Here is an 18,518-nt window from a genome sequence, read left to right as displayed (position 1 = left end):
TCCAAGTCAGTTTTAATTTCTCCTGCTCCATTATGAGTTATAATTTGTTCAAGTGGGAAAATTAAATAAATTAAATATACTTCAAAAATGAATACATAAATAAAGCTAAAAGAAAGTCAAAGGAATAAACTTTCAAATAGATAAAATATCCTTGAAAGAATCAAACAACAGCTTGTTTGAGTGAAACTTCATTTTGTGTGGGTAAATGTGCCAGTGGTGGAAGCAGTCAGTCTACAGTAGTATACAGCATGGGGAGTGGTGCGGCAAATCTGTAAGATGTCTAATTCACTGTCACCATGCTAACTTTCGTAGCCTATAGCTTATACAACATTTCTAGATAAAGCAAGAAAAATGAGTCTCAATAGCAAATATAGGGCACAGGTATGTAAAAAAATTTAGATTAGAGAAATCATATCCTATATTAGTTTATTCTGGGGTTTTTGAGTATACAACACAACTGTAGACTATCTGATACCACTTCTTATCCTAAACAGCCTCTTCTGAATGCATGTATTATCTGTTTAAATACAGATCTATTTACTGGATATCTACAGACTGACACAACTGATTCGAATGTGTCAATCCCAGTAATATTTCCTGGATTTATCTCATCTATAAGAAATTGTTCCAGTAATAGAGACTAGAGCTAATTTCCTGACAGAAAAGATCCCTGCCTCCATGGAGTTTCTATTCTACTGAATTAGTTAGGTTCATGAGCAAAGTGAGTTTCAACATTCTGTATCTCTGTAGCATTTATTCCAAGCTTCACCAGAATTGTTTAAAAGCACATTTTTAAAAATTTTAACTGCATACTAATAGTGATCAAGTAGAGCAATCAAGAAAATTTTATTATTACTATTATTATACTTTAAGTTTTAGGGTACATGTGCACAATGTGCAGATTTGTTACATATGTATCCATGTGCCATGTTGGTGTGCTGCACCCATTAACTCGTCATTTAGCATTAGGTATATCTCCTAATGCTGTCCCTCCCCCCTCCCCCCACCCCAAGACAGTCCCCGGAGTGTGATGTTCCCTTTCCTGTGTCCATGTGTTCTCATTGTTCAATTCCCACCTATGAGTGAGAACATGCGGTGTTTGGTTTTTTGTCCTTGCAATAGTTTACTGAGAATGATGGTTTCCAGTTTAATCCATGTCCCTACAAAGGACATCAACTCATCATTTTTTATGGCTGCATAGTATTCCATGATGTATATGTGCCACATTTTCTTAATCCAGTCTATCGTTGTTGGACATTTGGGTTGGTTCCAAGTCTTTGCTGTTGTGAATAGTGCCACAATAAACATACGTGTGCATGTGTCTTTATAGCAGCATGATTTATAGTCCTTTGGGTATATACCCAGTAATGGGATGGCTGGGTCAAATGGTATTTCTAGTTCTAGATCCCTGAGGAATCGCCACACTGACTTCCACAATGGTTGAACTAGTTTACAGTCCCACCAACAGTGTAAAAGTGTTCCTATTTCTCCACATCCTCTCCAGCACCTGTTGTTTCCTGACTTTTTAATGATGGCCATTCTAACTGATGTGAGAAGGTATCTCATTGTGGTTTTGATTTGCATTTCTCTGATGGCCAGTGATGATGAGCAATTTTGCATGTGTTTTTTGGCTGCATAAATGTCTTCTTTTGAGAAGTGTCTGTTCATGTCCTTTGCCCACCTTTTGATGGGATTGTTTTTTCTTGTAAATTTGTTTGAGTTCATTGTAGATTGTGGATATTAGCCCTTTGTCAGATGAGTAGGTTGCGAAAATTTTCTCCCATTTTGTAGGTTGCCTGTTTACTCTGATGGTAGTTTCTTTTGCTGTGCAGAAGCTCTTTAGTTTAATTAGATCCCATTTGTCAATTTTGGCTTTTGTTGCCATTGCTTTTGGTGTTTTAGACATGAAGTCCTTGCCCATGCCTTTGTCCTGAATGGTATTGCCTAGGTTTTCTTCTAGGGTTTTTATGGTTTTAGGTCTAACATGTAAGTCTTTAATCCATCTTGAATTAATTTTTGTATAAGGTGTAAGGAAGGGATCCAGTTTCAGCTTTCTACATACGGCTAGCCAGTTTTCCCAGCACCATTTATTAAACAGGGAATCCTTTCCCCATTTCTTGTTTTTGTCAGGTTTGTCAAAGATCAGATAGTTGTAGATATGTGGTGTTATTTCTGAGGGCTCTGTTCTGTCCCATTGACCTATGTCTCTGTTTTGGTACCAGTACCATGCTGTTTTGGTTACTGTAGTCTTGTAGTATAGTTTGAAGTCAGGTAGCATGATGCCTCCAGCTTTGTTCTTTTGGCTTAGGATCGACATGGTGATGCGGGCTCTTTTTTGGTTCCATATGAACTTTAAAGTAGTTTTTTCCAATTCTGTGAAGAAAGTCATTGGTAGCTTGATGGGGATGGCATTGAATCTATAAATTACCTTGGGCAGTATGGCCATTTTCACGATATTGATTCTTCCAACCCATGAGCATGGAATGTTCTTCCATTTGTTTGTATCTTCTTTTATTTCATTGAGCAGTGGTTTGTAGTTCTCCTTGAAGAGGTCCTTCACATCCCTTGTAAGTTGGATTCCTAGGTATTTTATTCTCTTTGAAGCAATTGTGAATGGGAGTTCACTCATGATTTGGCTCTCTGTTTGTCTGTTATTGGTGTATAAGAATGCTTGTGATTTTTGTACATTGATTTTGTATCCTGAGACTTTGCTGAAGTTGCTTATCAGCTTAAGGAGATTTTGGGCTGAGACAATTGGGTTTTCTAGATATACAATCACATCATCTGCAAACACGGACAGTTTGACTACCTCTTTTCCTAATTGAATACCCTTTATTTCCTTCTCCTGCCTGATTGCCCTGGCCAGAACTTCCAACACTATGTTGAATAGGAGTGGTGAGAGAGGGCATCCCTGTCTTGTGCCAGTTTTCAAAGGGAATGCTTCCAGGTTTTGCCCATTCAGTATGATATTGGCTTAGGGTTTGTCATAGATAGCTCTTATTATTTTGAGATACATCCCATCAATACCTAATTTATTGAGAGTTTTTAGCATGAAGGTTGTTGAATTTTGTCAAAGGCCTTTTCTGCATCTATTGAGATAATCATGTGGTTTTTGTCTTTGGTTCTGTTTATATGCTGGATTACATTTATTGATTTGCGTATGTTGAATCAGCCTTGCATCCCAGGGATGAAGCCCACTTGATCATGGTGGATAAGCTTTTTGATGTGCTGCTGGATTCGGTTTGCCAGTATTTTATTGAGGATTTTTGCATCAATGTTCATCAAGGATATTGGTGTGAAATTCTCTTTCTTGGTTGTGTCTCTGCCAGGCTTTGATATCAGGATGATGCTGGCCTCATAAAATGTGTTAGGGAGGATTCCCTCTTTTTCTATTGATTGGAATAGTTTCAGAAGGAATGTACCAGCTCCTCCTTGTACCTCTGGTAGAATTCGGCTATGAATCCATCTGGTCCTGGACTCTTTTTGGTTGGTAAGCTATTGATTATTGTCACAATTTCAGAGCCTGTTATTGGTCTATTCAGAGATTCAACTTCTTCCTGGTTTAGTCTTGGGAGGGTGTATGTGTTGAGGAATTTATCCATTTCTTCTAGATTTTCTAGTTTATTTGCATAGAGGTGTTTGTAGTATTCTCTGATGGTAGATTGTATTTCTGTGGGATAGGTGGTGATATCCCCTCTTTCATTTTTTATTGTGTCTATTTGATTCTTCTCTCTTTTCTTCTTTATTAGTCTTGCTAGCGGTCTATCAATTTTGTTGATCTTTTCAAAAAACCAGCTCCTGGATTCATTAATTTTTTGAAGGGTTTTTTGTGTCTCTATTTCCTTCAGTTCTGCTCTGATTTTAGTTATTTCTTGCCTTCTGCTAGCTTTTGAATGTGTTTGCTCTTGCTTTTCTAGTTCTTTTAATTATGATGTTAGGGTGTCAATTTTGGATCTGTCCTGCTTCCTCTTGTGGGCATTTAGTGCTATAAATTTCCCTCTACACACTGCTTTGAATGTGTCCCAGAGATTCTGGTATGTTGTGTCTTTGTTCTTGTTGGTTTCAAAGAACATCTTTATTTCTGCCTTCATTTCATTACGTACCCAGTAGTCATTCAGGAGCAGGTTGTTCAGTTTCCATGTAGCTGAGCAGTTTTGAGTCAGTTTCTTAATGCTGAGTTCTAGTTTGATTGCACTGTGGTCTGAGAGACAGTTTGTTATAATTTCTGTTCTTTTCCATTTGCTGAGGAGAGCTTTACTTCCAACTATGTGGTCAATTTTGGAATAGGTGTGGTGTGGTGCTGAAAAAAATGTATATTCTGTTGATTTGAGGCAGAGAGTTCCATAGATGTCTATTAGGTCTGCTTGGTGCAGAGCTGAATTCAATTCCTGGGTATCCTTGTTAACTTTCTGTCTCATTGATCTGTCTAATGTTGACAGTGGGGTGTTAAAATCTCCCATTATTATTGTGTGGGAGTCTAAGTCTTTTTGTAGGTCACTCAGGACTTGCTTTATGAATCTGTGTGCTCCTGTGTTGGCTGCATATATATTTCGGATAGTTAGCTCTTCTTGTTGAATTGATCCCTTTACCATTATGTAATGGCCTTCTTTGTCTCTTTTGATCTTTGTTGATTTAAAGTCTATTTTATCAGAGACTAGGATTGCAACCCCTGCCTTTTTTTGTTTTCCACTTGCTTGGTAGGTCTTCCTCCATCCCTTTATTTTGAGTCTATGTGTGTCTCTGCACATGAGATGGGTTTCCTGAGTACAGCACATTGATGCGTCTTGACTCCTTATCCAATTTGTCAGTCTGTGTCTTTTCATTGGAGCATTTAGCCCATTTACATTTAAAGTTAATATTGTTATGTGTGAATTTGATCCTGTCATTATGATGTTAGCTGGTTATTTTGCTTGTTAGTTGATGCAGTTGATTCCTAGCCTCAGTGGTCTTTACAATTTGGCATGTTTTTGCAGTGGCTGGTACCGGTTGTTCCTTTCCATGTTTAGTGCTTCCTTCAGGAGCTCTTTTAGGGCAGGCCTGGTGGTGACAAAATCACTCAGCATTTGCTTGTCTGTAAAGTATTTTATTTCTCCTTCACTTATGAAGCTTAGTTTGGCTGGATATGAAATTCTGAGTTGAAACTTCTTTTCTTTAACAATGTTGAATATTGGCCCCCACTCTCTTCTGGCTTGTAGAGTTTCTGCCGAGAGATCCGCTGTTAGTCTGATGGGCTTGCCTTTGTAGGTAACCCGACCTTTCTGTCTGGCTGTCCTTAACATTTTTCCTTCATTTCAACTTTGGTGAATCTGACAATTATGTGTCTTGGGGATGCTCTTCTCGAGGAGTATCTTTGTGGCATTCTCTGTATTTCCTGAATCTGAATGTTGGCCTGCCTTGCTAGATTGGGGAAGTTCTCCTGGATAATATCTTGCAGAGTGTTTTCCAACTTGGTTCCATTCTCCCCATCACTTTCAGGTACACCAATCAGATGTAGGTTTGGTCTTTTTACATAGTCCCATATGTCTTGGAGGCTTTGTTCATTTCTTTCTATTCTTTTTTCTCTAAACTTCCCTTCTCACTTCATTTCATTCATTTCATCTTCCATCACTGATACCCTTTCTTCCAGTTGATCGCATCGACTACTGAGGCTTCTGTATTCTTCACGTAGTTCTCGAAACTTGGCTTTCAGCTCCATCAGCTCCTTTAAGCATTTCTCTGCATTGGTCATTTTAGTTATACATTCGTCTAATTCTTTTTCAAAGTTTTTAACGTCTTTGCCATTGGTTTGAATTTCCTCCTGTAGCTCAGAGTAGTTTGATCATCTGAAGCCTTCTTCTTTCAACTCATCAAAGTCATTCTCCGTCCAGCTTTGTTCCATTGCTGGTGAGGAACTGCGTTACTTTGGAGGAGGAGAGGTGCTCTGCTTTTTAGAGTTTCCAGTTTTTCTGCTCTGTTTTCTCCCCATCTTTGTAGTTTTTTCTACTTTTGGTCTCTGACGATGGTGACGTACAAATGGGTTTTTGGTGCGGGTGTCCTTTCTGTTTGTTAGTTTTCCATCTAACAGACAGAACCCTCAGCTGCAGGTCTGTTGGGGTTTGCTAGAGGTCCACTCCAGACCCTGTTTGCCTGGGTGTCAGCAGCAGTGGGTGCAGCACAGAGGATTTTCGTGAACCGCAAATTCAGTTGTCTGACCGTTCCTCTGAAAGTTTTGTCTCAGAGGAGTACCCGGCTGAGTGAGGTGTCAGTCTGTCCCTACTGGGGGGTGCCTCCCAGTTAGGCTGCTCGGGGGTCAGGGACCCACTTTAGGAGGCAGTCTGCCCGTTCTCAGATCTCTAGCTATGTGCTGGGAGAACCACTACTCTCTTCAAAGCTGTCCGATAGGGACATTTAAGTCTGCAGAGGTTACTGCTGACTTGTTTGTTTGTCTGTGCCCTGCCCCCAGAGGTGGAGCCTACAGAGGCAGGCAGGCCTCCTTGAGCTGTGGTGGGCTCCACCCAGTTCGAGCTTCCTGGCTGCTTTGTTTACCTAAGCAAGCCTGGGCAATGGTGGGCGCCCCTCCCCCAGCCTGGCTGCCACCTTGCAGTTTGATCTCAGACTGCTGTGCTAGCAATCAGTGAGACTCCATGGGCATAGGACCCTCTGAGCCAGGTGTGGGACACAATCTCCTGGTGTGCCGTTTTCCAAGCCTGTTGGAAAAGCGCAGTATTAGGGTGGGAGTGGCCCGATTTTCCAGGTGCCGTCTGTCACCCCTTTCTTTGACTAGGAAAGGGAACTCCCTGATCCCTTGTGCTTCCCAAGTGAGACAATGCCTCACCCTGCTTCGGCTCGGCTCACGCACGGTGCACTAAACCGACTGTCCTGCACCCACTGTTTGGTACTCCCTAGTGAGATGAACCCGGTACCTCAGATGGAAATGCAGAAATCACCCATCTTCTGCATTGTTCAGGCTGGGAGCTGTAGACTGGAGCTGTTCCTATTTGGCCATCTTGGCCCCACCCCAAGAAAATTTTAAAAATACTTTGCTCTTTAAGAGCTCTGGAACAAAATGATAAACATTAATTTTATTTGGGGAGGGAGGGGATGTCTTTTGAAATTTTCTGGGGATAAGTAAGATTTAATGAAATAATATTTTCAATCTTGACAGCTCTTCCTGTTCCAAGAAAGGGTGTTCTAACACATTTCTCTTAGTTATATCTCTTTAACAGAACCTTGAAAATTTTGTCATGTATAATTACATGACATATTCTTTTCCTCAGAAGAATCTACTCAAGCTGACCAAAAAAAAAAAAAAACCCTTCGGGGAATTTATATTTGAAAACAAGTTTGATCTCCTAATGAAAACAAAACATTATTGTGATTTTTTTCCTTTTTTTATTCATTGCTGTACATTTTCCTCCCTAAAGAACATATTAAATTAACACTCATATACTCGTGTCAATGGTATCTTATTTGATTCCAAAATCAAAGAAAAACCTTTAGGACTTTTTAGTAACTTAAGTTATTTAATGTATCTTGGTTGCCTAACTTATTTGACACAGAATGAAGAGGCATTGTCCTAGATCAGAAATTCTCAACCATGGCACTATTGACACTTTGGACTAGATGATTCCTTTTTGTAAGGGGCTGTCCTGTGCATCGTAGGATGTTTAGCCCCATTCCTAGCCTCTGCTCTCTTGATGCCAGTAGCACCCCCACTGTGTGACAAACAAAAATGTCTCCAGACATTGCCAAATGTCTTCTGGGAAAGCAGCAAAATTGTCTCCAATTGAGAACCATTGTCCTAATCAAGAGTCTCACTTGATAGTAGTGGTATAGTTTACAAAAACCTAGTAACTGAAGAACTTTGATTTCAGGGATGTAGAAAAAGTCTTACCTCAATTTCAAAGCAGTTTGAATGTCAACTTATTTACCATTATATTTTTTTAATTTATATTGTATATTAATTATAGACTACAGCATTGCAGAAGCAGCTTGGGAACAGTATTTAATTATAATTTATGGGTACTAATGTTCTGTAAGGCATTAGGCTGGGAAAATGGTGCACAAACACAATGTTGAACACACACTTTTCTTTTAACCTTTCCAAGCAAAGAAAGAAATATTAGTTAGAATGAAGATCCAAATATGAATAGCATGATTGGAGAATTAACATTAGGTGTATTCATTTGCTAACTAGTTGATTAAATTTTAACGTGTTATATTGTGAGTAGAAATCAATATTATGTGACTGTTAATGAAAACTATTTATGTTCCTTCTTGCTTAAGAGCTTTTCTCTTGTTTAATGTAGGAAACATAATGTGTAACTGTAGAAACCTGCCATTTCCATTATTGGAATTTTCTCATAAAAAGCAAAACTGATTAAACTTTTATTTTCTGGAAAGGTTCTTAAAACCTAGCAAAGAAACCAAATCTTGCCTTCATAACATTTGTTTTGCCAAGAATAGATGGGTAGTAATAGCAATAGGGAAAAGAGAATGAGGCAGGCATGTTACAGGAAAGGGGTCCTGATTCAGACCCTAAGAGAGGGTTCTTGGATCTTGCACAGGAAAGAATTCAGGGTGAGTCCACAGTGCAAAGCAAAAGGAAGTTTATTAAGAAAGTACAGTGGTGAAAGGACAGCTACTCCATAGACAAAGTAGGACATTCCCGAAAGTAAGAGGAGGAACACATCCACCCACGTACAATACTCATATATATGGGGAGATGTGCTCTGCTACAAGGATTTGTGATAAAGGATTAATTTTCTTAATTACTATACTTTGCAAGAATCGACATCATTATCTTTAAAGCAAAATTAGGAATGCCTTTGTTCTCCAGATAGTGGCATATCTGGACACTCCCAACTCTGGGTCTGTTTAGTAAACATTACTAATTTGTTCCCCATAATCATAAACATCTAGAGGCTAGGAATGCCTCATTTTTTGAGAATGTAGTCCAACAAGTCTCAGGCTCATTTTCTTAGCCCTCACTCAAAATGGAGTCACTCTGGTTCAAACACCTCTAACTGGAGCTGGAAAATATGATCCATGGTCCCAAGATTCCTCTCATCATCCTCATCAATACCCAAAAATTCCTTAAAAATTCCAAATTTATTTTTCAGATTTTGTTTTCTTTCATTACACATCTGACTCCCACAGTGTTGACTTATAGTCCATGATAACAATAATAATGACAAAATGCCCAGGAGTAGAAATAATTGATGTACTAAATATTATATATTAAAAACAATATATATTATATATTATGCTTATAATCTATAATGCTTATATATATATTTATATACATATATATTGCTTTTAATCCATCGGAATAAAAATGATACTCCAAACCAGCTGCAAAACACTTTGCAAATGGGTTAAACCCTATCCTGCTCAAAAAGAGCAAATAAACATTTTAATAAAGTAAACTGGTGAGACTCCAGGACCAGGGGCTCCGTGTGAGCTCCCTACATATGGAAATATTATTTAATAATGCTCCAAAGTTAACTGTGACTGAGTTTATTTGACACCCAAACTGAGGCACTTGAGTAGGCTTAACAGTAAGAGAAGAGGGGCAGCAGGGGGAGTACAAATTAAAAACCATCAGTTTGCTTGGTTGTTACATTTTCTAACAAACTGGACAAAAGTAAAGAACATGAACTGCTTATCCCACAATATTCTGGACCTGACCTTTTCCTAAGGCCAATTCGCATCTCTCGTTTTATTGCATTAAGCATTCTGCCAAGAAATTCTTCCATTATCTAGTTCCCTGTGTGCATTAAACAATGTGGCATTTGTTTTAGAATTATTAAATAATCCATGTCCCTTTATTTCTCAAAAAATTATTACTTTGGGCTATTTTCCCTCTAATCTATAAGATGTGAAAACCCTAAAGTATTTCTTACCTAATTTACTTCTTTCATTGACAAATAACTTTTTTTATATTTATCTTTTACAACACATTGTTTTGAAATATGTTCACATTGTGGATTGGCTAACTCGAGGTAATTAATATCTTAAAGTATTTTTAAAGTAATAAAATGATGTGATCAGTGATTTGTTATTATTTAAACATCCAAAATATTTTTGTTAAAGCAGACACATTGCTTTGGGTGTTTTTCCCTCTGGGCTATTTTATTCTTTTGCTACTGCTTGTCTAGGGACTTGAACAGCTTAAAAGGTTTGATGATGAAAACAGAGATCCCCTTCATATTTACCAGGAAGCACTTAATGGAGGACACTGATGTCTTTGAAAGTGCTCAGTTTATGCTATATACTTCAGTACCGGAAAGTAAAACAACACCCTTGAGACATTAAGCCATTCCCTTGCCCCGGTTAATGTGATCTCCAAATTTGACATTGCAAATTAAAGCCAATCAAAGATGTTGCAATAGACCCTGAGAAACATCTTTTTGCTGCATCTAAATGGGAAGATTTGTCCCAAATTATTGCACTGGTGGCTCCCCAGCTATGCAAAACACTGTATTTCCTCTACTCAGAGAACTCAAATCGCTAAATTACTGGTTTCTTATTTCATTTGAAAGCTTGTCAAGGTAGCAAAGAGAATGAATGTTTATCTGTGGGAGCCACCACAGTTTGTTTTCTTTCTAATATCTCAGAGAGATGCAGAATCATCTATATGCTCTTTGTCCCTCAAAGGAATACAAAAGAACGTACTTAATATTTCATTTGGGTTTCTCTAATATATCCAGAACACACATTCCCTAAATCCTACTTCAACAGAAATCTCCTTTAAAAAAAATCCACTTTGTATCTTTCAAATATAAGGTTAAAATAGTTTTTTCCAAATGTTCAGTTAATGAAAGTATTTTTTTGAGGAGGTGGCACCAAATACCCAATTAGATTTTACATGATATCAGTATAGCATAGACTCTCAGTGACTCATCTGACCCCAGAGAAAGGAACTCTAGCATAAATGTGGGATGGAGAGATTGGATATTTTTTCAATATCATATTTAGAGCATGGTTTCCATCCCTTCTATCTGACCAGACCATTTCCCTGGGGCCTGCCAGTGCGCTGCACGCAGGGTCAGTCACATGATAGGGATGACTTTATATTTGTCCTTCAGTATTGTTCAGAGGAGCAATAATTAAAGAAAGATTGATCTAAGCTCTGAAGCAATCCTAGAGGGGAATTTTCAAACCCTGGAAATATATACTTAAATATTCTGAATTTAATCATACTGAGATTAATGTTGGCAGCAGATGAAATCAGTCCATATCATTTTCCTTAGAGGGAATAAAACATTGGCATTGCTAGTCAAACTAATATATCTTTGGTCCTGAGTCACTGATTTACTTGAAGTCTGGAATATTTACATTGGGTGAATGAACAATATAAATGAAAATGCAGCTGTACATATGGGCCAACAAACATCAATAATTTAATTATTTTCCTCCATAGCAGATAGAAATAACTTATGGGGCCAATGGGAACATTAAAATAAACTTGTCTCTCTTGGCTAGTAAATCTGAAGAAAATACTTTACCTCTGCCAGGGCAATATTCCTAGAAAAGCTTTCTTAAGCCCAAGTAAGTTTAACACTCCTTCAAATGTCATGGTCTAATCATGTGCAAAGACTCCTCTATAATTCCGTAATTCTCTAGTGAGGGACAGGGAAAAATACTTTCCTTCGGTTTGTAAAGAATGGGGGTTTAGCACAAATTAAGGAATATTCATGGAAGATAATCTTCCAGTTCTTCCACTTTACTATTTATATACCACTGTACAAAGTTTGTAATATTACCTTTGTCCTTGGGAATAGCTAAATGACTTTCCAAAGTCCATAAATACCAGTTGGGGAAATTTGTATTCAGAGGAGTAAAAGAAAAAAATGGAAATGGATTTGAGAAGCATAATAACATCTGCTAGGTTTGGAAAATATGATTTTCCTCAAGTCATTTTGTGTAATTCACATCCAAGCTTAGAATAATGTTCCAATTTATTAGGCTGTGTTGTGGTTCCAGTTATATTTTATTTTTTAACTGTAATCAGTTTTACATATAATATTACTAATCTGCACAGAACTTTTTATTTTAATTAAATAATTTTACTTTGGCACTTTTTATAGAAAATAGCAAAAATTTTAATTGCAAAAGAGCAAAGAGCTATTAACTAGCACATGGTTAAAATATGACTGGGGAGCTCGTGTGACTTTGAAGCTGAGCATTCATTAGTACTTGGGTTTCCCTCCCAGGAACACAGTACCTTACACTACCACCAAAAATATATACCACATACATGTATTTGATGGGAATGATTCATGAATGGTCTACTCACAAGGCTTTCTGCTCTCCCAAACTGTGACCAGATGGATTATATGCAGATAATGGAATAAATTTAACTTGCAAGTTGCTTTGGGATCACGAAAAGGATATGGAAAAGGGGATAATACCACATTGCTGGTTTCCAGTTCTAGTTCATCCACCTATGAATCTGCACAAGTCCTGGTCTCTCTGACCCCTTTGGTTTTCTTATCTGTGACTTGTGAGTAGTAATTCCTGAGAGGATTTTTGTAAGAATCAAGTGTACAAGTTATAATTAAGGCACAGTCTACCAAAACCAGAAAGATTAATTTTTCGCTACACAAACAGATATCTAGGGAGAAGTAAGCATTCTTTCATAATCCAAAATATTAACAGATATACAGGAAACGTTTTTCAACATAAGAAGCCTAATCCATTGTCTGCACTGATACCAATGTCAGAGCTTTCAACTTGTAAACTGTGAAGAAAACTTGAAACTCAATAGTAAGAAAATAACCCAATTAAAAAATGAACAAAAGATAAAATACAGGCAAAAGACTTGAACAGACACTTTACCAAAGAAAGTATACAGATGGATGAAAGATAAGCACATGAAAAGATGTTCAACATCAGCAGTCATTAGAGAAGCACAAGTTAAAATCACAATGAGGTATTACCATACACCTATAAGAATGGTTAACCCTCTTTAGAATTGAAATAGCAAGTACTGAGGCGAATGCAGAGCAACTGGGACTCTCATACATTGCTGGTGAAATGCAAGGTAGAATAACTACTCTGGAAAACAGTTTTGCAGTTTCTTAATAATGTTTTACTAAAAGTGATGTATACACTTACCAGAAGTCCACCTCTGGGATTTACCCCAGAGAAATGGAAATTGATGTTCACACAAAAATCTATACATGAATGTTTATAGCAGTTCTATTCATAATTGCTAAAACTCAAAATATTCTATATGTGCTTTAGTGAGTAAATGAATAAATAAACAGTGGTACATCCATTCATACCGTGGAATACTACTCACCAATAACAAGAAAAGAACTATTGATACACAAAACAAAGGATTTATGCTGAGTGAAAGAAACTAGTCCCTAAAGGTTACATGCTGTAAAATTCCATGTATATGACATTACCCAAAATAAAAAACTATAATGTTTGAGAACAAGTAAGTGGTTACCAGGGGTTAAGAGTGGATGACATTGTGTCTCTAAGGGGGAAGCACAAGGAAGTTTGTGGGGTGGTGGAACTGTTCTGCATCCTAATCGTGCTAATGGTTACACAAATCTATACATGTGTTAAGATCAATAGTGCTTGCGATAGTTTACTGAGAATGATGATTTCCAGTTCCATCCATGTCCCTACAAAGGACATGAACTCATCATTTTTTATGGCTGCATAATATACCATGGTGTATATGTGCCACATGTTCTTATTGCAAGGACAAAAAACCAAACACCGCATGTTCTCACTCATAGGTGAGAATTGAACAATAAGAACACATGGACACAGGAAGGGGAACATCACACTCCAGGGACTGTTGTGGGGTGTGGGGAGAGGGGAGGGATAGCATTAGGAGATACACCTAATGCTAAATGACGAGTTAATGGGTGCAGCACACCACCATGGCACATGGATACATATGTAACAAACCTGCACATTGTGCACATGTACCCTAAAACTTAAAGTACAGCAAAAAAAAAAAAGAAAGAAAAACACAGCTAGAATACAAAAAAAAGATCAATAGTGCTGTACACAAGAAAAACTGAATTTTACTCTATGAAAAATTTCAAAGTAAAATTTAAAAGGGACACTGTATATCAGTCTACTATTCAAGAATTTTTAGGATTCTTCACTTGGTACTGAAGAAAATTCAAACTTCAAGGCAATTTTTCCTCCTTCACCTTCTACCACTTCTCTCATCTTCCCTCTGTACATAATCATCAACAGGCAGTTAATTAATACTTGTGTATTTAAGTCTCAGATTTTACTTTACATAATGATGAAATGTATCTAACATGAAATTTTAAACAGATGTCTTCTCTATACAATTCTAACTATTCAAATATTTGCAAACATCTGGATGGACAATTTTTTTCACTGTCTCTAGATATTTGGCACTTTTCCAACATTGAAGTTTTTGTATATTAATATTTCCAGTCCCTAAAGGAAAAGTAGTTTTTCATGTCAAATGAATTATTGCATTTATGTCTCAATGTCTACAAAGTTGGTCAATATCCTCAGTTCAATGTTTCTGAATCATTACCTACATTTGCATGCTCGGAACCAGGAAAGTCACACTGTTAGAATTTATATTGATAACTCTCCCTCTTTCTTTCTATATATATATATATATACGTATATATATATATATATGTATAGATATACGTATATATACACGTATATATGTGTATATATGTATAGATATACGTATATATATGTATATATGTGTGTATATATACGTATATATACGTATATATGTGTGTATATATATACGTATATATGTGTGTGTATATACGTATATATGTGTATATATATACGTATATATACGTATATATATACACACATATACCACCCTATATTAAACTATTGAAAATCTGGTATAAGTTAACATTTGGGGGTATTCCTAGCCTCCTACCCTGTGCCTTTCTTTCCTGTGAACTATCATCTTCACCCATAAATTTAATTTCTAGCAGGTAGCCATCTGTATATCCTCCAACTGACTTTTCAAAGTTATGTTCAAGAGCGGTAACTAAGAAGTAATGTATTGATTGGACCCCTGAGTGATTACCAAAGAACCTTGACTAGAAAAACTGAAAACTGAACAAAAAATTCAGTACTCTTTAAATTCCACATAACATGATCACAATAATCTTGCCAAAAGCAAAACTACTTTTTAAAATAATGTGGACTGTCTTAGAAAGCAGTCAAGGGGAAACGTTCAAGGGTGATAGTAGGGTCCAGCAGGACAAATGGGATGTGGGCAGGTAGGGAGTTCTCCCTACGTCCCTGTGGAAATCACGCACCCATGTGTAATTTTATCCTTCAGAAGTTGTTCAAGCAAACTGGACACATACCCTGACCCCAAAATATCCATTTTGCTAACTTCCCAAGGCCTAAAATACAACCACAAATTACTTGTCACTTTTAGTCTAGAGAAAATAATGCAGTAAAAAAGGCATGGGCCCTGACTCCAATGGGTCTGATAAGTTAGAAAATGAAAACTCTTCTGTTTGAAATAATTCATTAACAAATAAAGGTACAGTTCCACAGGAAAAGATCCACGAACAGGAGGAAATCAGAGATAATGGAAGAGTGGCAAGTATTCAAAAGCTTTTGATAAGAACTGAGGCTTGGTCTGTGCCTTGAGTAACTAACATACAGAGAGGAAACGGGAGTTCGTTCTGGAAAAATGGATTGAATACAGGGTGCCAACAGGTATGGCACCACAACTTCATTAGCTTTGAGTATAGCCCATCATTACAATATATGTTTTCACTTACAATTTTACTAAAATATTTTCAATATTTTTCTCTGATGCTATCCAAGAAAGGAGCAATGAGAAGGGAAGGCAGATTTTCTTCCTCTCGAATCTAATTTATGCATTCGAACTTTCTCCTTGAGAGTTGAAGCAGACTTCATAACTCAGGAAAAGAGGCAAGACATTGATGTTCTAAACAAATGACTAAATTATCCCTGTTTCCTTTACCTGAAATACCGGAATATAACGTTAAATACAAAAGTATATTACCAGCAAAGCTTAAACAAATGTTATGTGCATTTTAAAACTAAGAGTAAATGGTTCTTGTCTTAAATACAGTCTAAATACTGTCAAATTGTCTAGAAGACATAGTTTTTCCTTATAGCCCTAGGATGCTTGGAAAATTGCTATACTATCTTACATATATATTCTTGAATTAACAGACAGAAACACAAACATACACACACAAAACACACAACTGAAATAAAACACAAGAAAGCTAGAACCCTTGATTTAGAAAAAGAAAAAAATGTATTTCCTGCCTGCTGTTTGCAGTAGTAATTTTAAATATAGATACATGGTATCTAGAGCAAGGGAAACATTTATAGCAGAACTGAAACTGGGAGAATTTCCAGGAGACTAAGTGTGGGACTTTTTTGGTTTTGATTTTTTTTTTCTTTTCTAAGAAAGGACAGTGTATTTTAGAATTCCCAAGAAGAAGGGTCAAATGAGAAAATTACTTTCAAGAGGGGGGAAATCTGCTTTCTCTTCTCATCTTGTTTCTTTTTTGGATAGAATCAGAGAAAAAATTGTTGAAAATATTTTACTAAAAATGTTGTAAGTAAAACATATATTGTAATGATGGGCTATATTCAAAGCCAATTTGGGGTTAAAGTCTGGTAATCTCAAGGAAGTCATGGGCCTTTAAAGTAAAACAAAGTTTGTGCTAGTCTAACTTTTGCCATCTAGCAACCTATTAAGACTTGCCATCAAAGAAGTCAAAAGTAAAAAAGTTACATATCCTTTTATCTTTACAGAAAGATTTTATTTGCTAAACAAGAAAACTGAGAACAAACTTTAAGTTTCTAAAAGAAATTCAAGAATCCTGAAGAAATAAGCTTAAACTATTGTTATAGAATTGCTGAATATTAGATTAATATGTATGAAATGTTTATATTTGTAGTTATAATCCAAAATATTTATACCCCTGCAAAGTAATTGCAGATATGAAGTGAAGTGGCAGAGTATAACAGTTACCTATTGCTGTGTAACAACCCCCCAAATTTAGTGGCTTATAAGATTTATTTTCTAACCATTTTTGAGTCAGAAATTCTGGTACTACTTAACTGGAACCCAGTTTCAGATTATCTCACAGGCTGCAGTCAAGGTACTGCAGTGGGCTGCAGTCATCTCAAGGCTTGACTGGGGAAGGAACCTTTTCATAGCTCACTTGCATCACTGTTGGCAGGAATTACTTTCTCAAGGCTGTTGGCTCGAGGCTGCCCTCTGTCCCTTGCCATGTGGACCTTTCTAGAGGGCGGCTCACACACAGAAGCTTGTTTCATCAAAGCAAGCAAGTAAGAAGATACAAAGAGAGAGTCAAAACATGATGGAAGCTCCAGGCTTTTATAATCTAATCCCTCAAGCAACACCCCATCACTTCTGCCATATGCTATTTATCAGATGTGAGTTACCAGGTCCAGTTAACACAAAGAGAGGGTATTACATACAAGGGCCTGAATGAGAGACTCAAGGCAGAGATGGAAACTATCTTGACTGCTGAATGCAATACAGTGTTTGATAAAGTACTTAAAAATGGATAACCATAAGTTGGTTGCAAATATATATATACAAATATATATATATAAATATATATATCTATATATAGAAATATAGATATATAAATATATATACAAATATATAGATATATAAAAATATCTATAGATATATAAAAATATAGATATATAAATATATATAGATAAATAAATATATAGATATATAAATATACAGATATATAAATATATGGATATATATAAATTTAAATATATATATATTTATATTTTTATATATATATATATATATATATATATATATATATATATATACACACACATAAAATGGAGGTGGCACTTCCCAGTTCTTAGAGACTTGTATTTTATATGTGCCCCAGGTCATCACATGTCTGCCTATAAAATACAACACTGCAAATATAAATTAACAAATACTTTTCTTCTCATAACCATTAATGTTTCTGCTTTTAACACAGTCAATTTTAAATATAAATGACATGAAATGTTAAACTGAATTAATCTCATCAACCTAACATTTAAATAATGCTTCTTTGCTTGAAATGTTATCTCATACTGAATGTATAGTCGTCCCTCTCATCATTCATGGGGTATTGGTTCTAGGACTCCTATAGATACCAAAATTCATGCTCAAGTCCCTTATCACTTGGCTAAGTATTTGCTTGTAACCTATGCACATCCTCTGGAATACTTGAAATCATGTCTACGTTATGTACGATACCAAATACAATGTAAATGATACGTTAATAGTTGTTATACTGTATTGCTTAGGGGATACGACAAGGAAAAAAGATCTGTACACATTCAGTACAGACACAGCCATCCATTTTTTTCCAAATATTTTTGATCTATAGTGAGTTGAATCCATGGATGCAGAACCCACATATATGGAGGGCTGACTGTATAAGAGTTCTTACAAATGTTGCAGATTATTAGATCAATATTCACTTTTTTGAAAAGAAATAATG

This window comes from Nomascus leucogenys, chromosome 19 (genome assembly GCF_006542625.1).
Source record: "Nomascus leucogenys isolate Asia chromosome 19, Asia_NLE_v1, whole genome shotgun sequence".
NCBI classification, from domain to species: Eukaryota; Metazoa; Chordata; class Mammalia; order Primates; family Hylobatidae; genus Nomascus; species Nomascus leucogenys.
Note: the sequence above shows the minus strand (reverse complement) of the source record.